Raw genomic sequence first — 5,521 nt, forward strand, 5'->3', positions numbered from 1 at the left:
TGGAGCTAACAGCTCATTCCCTTCTTTAGCAGTACCCAGTACCAGGTGACTCACAGGGGACAAGGCTGCTGCCTTGCTGTGCCCCTTACAAGTCTCATGGCACTCTGTGTGACCTCACTGTTAATATCTTACTCAATTTAAAAGTCAAAAATTTGCTTTTAACTGAGCAAAACCTACCTTGGAGGTCTGTTTGGTTTTTTCCATCTCGCACATCAAAATGTATTTAAATCCATTGATTTCAGTGGCCTTAAGTTTTCTTTTAACTTGGTGTTAGAAGTGTGGCACTTCATGTCTCACTTCAGGTCATTAACCTGCTTCATATTTTTACTATGCTGTTAAATAATTTGAATTTTCATAATGGGAAGTGTTCCCCTGGTTGATTAGTCTGCTTTCAAAGTGTCCAGTATTTTTACATGTAAAACAGTTTACAGAAACAGAAGATTTGGCCTTGGTGGCACAAGAAAGAAAATAAAGCTGGAGTTTATGGCCATCTCAGAAGGACAGAGAATGCACCTTTTTGGAAGATTTATGAAAGTTATAAATGTATTCTTTGTGGCTGAGGTCTACAAAGACCAAGTAGCAGAAAAGTCTGTCATCTCCTGTCAAAAAAAAACTGGAGTCTGTCCTTAAGCAGGCCAATATACATGTGATCACATCAGGATGATTTAAAAAAAACAGAGCATAACCAAACCCAACTAAATGCAAGGACAGTAATAACATTAATCTGGAAAAATATTTGAGTCCTATACTACTAGGTATAAAGTACCATAAAGAAAGAAAAAAAAAAACAAACATGCAAGAATGGCAATGTTAAATGCCATAAAAATAATAATAAATAGAACACCAACATCCTCTCTGACTCCAAAATGTAGCTGTAAAAGGCTTCTGCTGCAGAGGAATACCACCAGGAATATGTATTTTTGAAGCAAAGGATGTTTTTGTATTCTGTCTGTGTGAAGCTGACTCGCAAGTCATCAGTTTTGAGGAGAATTAGAGGAGAATCAGTGAGGGAACTGAGTGATGCTACTGCCGTATTTCACTGTCCTTGGGGCTCCTGTTTTCAATTTGTAAAAACAACCATAAACACAATGCCTGAAAAATATTTATTCCACAATGAGATGACACATTTTTTGTTACTTGACAAATTTTGTTATTAAGTTGCAAAAAAACTCTGAAACATGCTGGAATGGCAAGGGAAGCTTTAGAGGAAAATGAAGCCTGGAGGTGAATGAAACCAGTGTAAACTACAAAATGGAAAAGCAAAAGCCAAACCAGATCACTCTGGCACTGGCTCCCTTTGACAACTATCAAGACAGATGATATGCAGTAGTAATGGACTTCATTAAGACATTCAATGTAATGCAGAGTATGGGCTGAGAACAATTACAAGGGCAGCTAAGGAGAAGTCATTAACAATAATTTCTGTTGCTCAGCAGGACCAGACTGGCTGCATATGTTTAAGGGGATGACAGACCAGTGCAGAAATGTTTTAGATGAGGTCCACAAACTGTCACTGTGTAGCTGGGAAGACAAAATGGCCAGGGCTAGGTGTTCCCATATGAGATGGAGCAAATTCAAGCTCAAGTGGTCTGATGTTGGGCAGCTTTAGACTGACTAGTACCAGGGCAAGAAGCCCAAAGAGTAAAGCCTGTGCTCGAGGAGTTGTGGTGCACATTAGACCACAGGAATCAAATGTCTTAAAAGGATTCACAGTAACTATTCCTGTGTTCGGTCTGGCTGAGATGGAATTAATTTTTCCCATAGCAGCCCTCCTAGAGCTGGGCTTTGCACTGGTAGCTGGAAGAGTGTGGACAATACACCAGTGTTTTGGCTACTGCTGAGCAGTGTTCACACAGCATCAAGTAGAGAATTACATCTTTTTTGGTTTTCCTTTGCTTGTGTACACACGACCTTTGCTTTTGCTTCAGAAAACTGCCTTTACCATGACCAACAAGGGGTTTTTATCATCTTATTTTCTCTGCCCCCCTTCTGCTGAGGAGGGGAGCAATTGAGCAGCTCAGGAGGCAACTGGCTCCAGCCAAGGTCAACGTACCACACATCCTTCAAACTGAAATAATGTTCAAAATAAAGATAAAATTTAAAATTCTACAATGCAAAATTCCAAAACCCAAGCTGGAGTCTCATCTCACAGGCCACAATAGATCATACATGGCATCTGGCTGTGAATATATGCATTAAATGACAAGTAGCTGAATTGTTCATGTGAAGTGTGAATGGCAGAAAGAGTCAGCAGTATTTCTGTGTGTGAGGTACCAGCACTGCAGTGAGGTGTGAGAAAGGAGCTGACTCTCACCACGTATGTGAAACTTGTCAAGTCCAGGAATATCTTAGGTGAGATACTTTCATGTGAAAAGAGAAGACTAATTGCCTGGTAGAAGGTAACAGGGAACTTGACATGGAACACAGTGTACAATGCTCTCTGCCCATATTCGAGAAACATGAGCAAAAATCAGAACAGTTGCAGGGCTGGCAGGTGAGAATGATCAGCAGTTTGAGAGTCTGCCTTGAGAGAAGAGCAAAAAAACCTTGTCTTTCTGCTGAACAAAACAAAGCTGGAGACTGGATGTAATTCTGTCTATAAATAAACACACGGGGAAGGGAAAGGAAGAAGTATTTAAACTAAATGGCAACATCAGCATAGAACATATGGATATAAATCAGCCAGAAGGCTGGAAATTAGCAGAGGTTCTAATTAGAACAGCTCTGGAACTTATTCAATAGGAACTGCAAGGTACGGTGTGATTTCACTGACTGCAGAAGCCAGAGAACTAGGCTCAAACATCAGGAGTTCCCTTCCTGTCTTCCACATTTATTACCTCCACTGTTTCCTGCTATACTCAGCTGGAGCATACACACTGTTAAATCTTCTCTACCTCTTTTTCCTAGGAGAAATGCTGCAAATGCTAGAATTGAAGTAAAGCAAATATCTTCCCTTTTTGCCATCATGAATCCCTACAAGGTGCTGGAGTATGGATTATGACCTACACATGCATATACATAAACATCCACATTTGTCTGTGGGAATGGGTAGAATTTTACCTGCACACATACAAGGCACAAACATGCATGTTTGAAGTGGGCTGTACACACTGGGTATTTTTATTTCTCAGGAGTTTATTACAGTATTCCAATGGTTTATTTTCATCCTTCTTCCAGGGTAATAGGTTGTGGAACTACCCTCCTGTATTTTGACCACTGCACAAACTATGTGCTTGTGTAATCTCATAAATATCACAGCATCTCATCTGAGTCAGAGTGTAAGAGAGGGAATGTGTCACTGGAAAATGCTGAATTTCTGTCCCTTACTCTCTTGGTAGGGATCACACGCACGCAATTGCCAGGAGGAGCATGGGAGCAGCAGCTGGTGCAGTTCCCCCTGCACTGAAGCTGCAGCCTGGTATGTTCTGTTTTGCCTCTGCATATGTGTGTGTGTGTGTGTGTGTGTGTGTGTGTGTGTGTGCTGGTACACCACGCCTCACACCAACACCGATGCATGTGCCTCAGACTAGTCTGTTAACCTTACACATTTCAACTCACTTTTATAAAGGACACTGTGCCAACATGCTTGGAGCTACAGGGCATGTGCTGCAGAAAAAGCCAAGCCTAGCCCATGATCGTGCATGGGGAAGGGGTTATAGGTGACAGGCATGCTCTGTTTGCCTGTCAAAACAGAGAAGCGGGTGCTTAAATCTGTCCTTGTGACAGCTCCACGTGCCTCGTTTGTTTATCTGTCTCAAACGGATGGCCCTATGGGGTTTTTTTCAGGTCAGTGTGTGAGTGTATGTGTGGGTGTGCATGTGTGCCTCGCCAAAATAGTCTCGAGTGTCCCAGGCCATGGAACAGGCTATGTATGTGCCTGTCAACAGGGTAAGTGCCAGTGCAGTAACAACAGTCATATGTATTTTAGGCTAATGTGTGTGTCAGTCAAACTCGGAGTGTGCCTGCCTGCGTTTCTCAGACCAGCGGGTGGACGTTTGTGTCTCATGATCCCTGTGTGCTGGAGCAGCTTGTGTGCTTCTCCCTTTCCTTCCGACTGTCACATATCACAGGGTACTCTGAGTGTACCTGTGTACATGCCAGGATTCTCTGAGTGTGCAATTCCCTGCCTGTCTGACAGCAACAGTCCCAAATGCCTCAGGGCAGCATCCGTCTTGCTGTGACAGTGGCCTGTGCTCCTCATGCCAGTGCCAGCCTGTCTGTCTGTCAGTGACACAGGGTCATGCGCCTCAGGACTCTGTGTGTGTCTCACAAGGACAGCAGCTCCTGTCCCTGAGACCCTGACACCTCAGTGACTGTGACAGTGCTTGCGAGTGTCACAGTGACAGTCATGCACCTCAGTACGATACATGTCTGTACATCTGCGTGGCACGGCCCCACAGGCCTCGGACTGCTGTGACAGCCACGTGCCTTGAACCTGTGTGCTGTGACTTTGCCATGTGTCTGTCCATCTGTCTGTCCGTACCTCAGAATGCCTCACAGCCCAGTGTCTGTCCATCTGTCTGTCTGTACCTCAGAGCGCCTCACAGCCCAGAGTCTGTCCATCTGTCTGTCTGTACCTCAGAGCGCCTCACAGCCCAGAGTCTGTCCATCTGTCTGTCTGTACCTCAGAGCGCCTCACAGCCCAGTGTGTGTCCATCTGTCTGTCCGTACCTCAGAATGCCTCACAGCCCAGTGTCTGTCCATCTGTCTGTCTGTACCTCAGAGCACCTCACAGCCCAGTGTCTGTCCATCTGTCTGTCTGTACCTCAGAGCGCCTCACAGCCCAGAGTCTGTCCATCTGTCTGTCCGTACCTCAGAGCACCTCACAGCCCAGAGTCTGTCCATCTGTCTGTCTGTACCTCAGAGCGCCTCACAGCCCAGTGTCTGTCCATCTGTCTGTCCGTACCTCAGAGCGCCTCACAGCCCAGAGTCTGTCCATCTGTCTGTACCTCAGAGCGCCTCACAGCCCAGTGTCTGTCCATCTGTCTGTCCCTACCTAAGAGCACCTCACAGCTCAGAGTCTGTCCATCTGTCTGTCCGTACCTCAGAGCGCCTCACAGCCCAGTGTCTGTCCATCTGTCTGTCCCTACCTCATCTCAGACTCATGTCCCTGAGGGTGACAAGGGCCTGCATCCCTCTGAGGTGCCCATTACATGCATGCCCTGGGGCTGTGCATTCCTCACAGTCCCACAGCCTCTGTCAGCTGTGCCTGCCTGCCAGGGGACCCTGAATGTGAGGGGACCGTGCTTGTGTGGGGTGCTCCGTGAGATGTGAGTAAGGGGACTGTGTCTGTGAGGCAGTACGGTGCGCGGTGTTTGTGTGAGGGGACTATGAGTGTGAGAGGTGCTGTGAGAGCGTCTCTGTCTGTGTGTCTGCCCGTGTCTGGACCGTGCGTGTGAGCGCGGCCGGGCGGCCGGGCGGGCGGGCGAGGCCGGGGGGCAGCGGCCCCTCACGTCAGCGCGGCGCGGGGCGGGCGGCGGCGGCGGCCTTAAATGCCGGCGGCGGCGGCGCGGCGCGGGCA

This window comes from Taeniopygia guttata, chromosome 5 (genome assembly GCF_048771995.1).
Source record: "Taeniopygia guttata chromosome 5, bTaeGut7.mat, whole genome shotgun sequence".
Lineage (NCBI taxonomy): Eukaryota > Metazoa > Chordata > Aves > Passeriformes > Estrildidae > Taeniopygia > Taeniopygia guttata.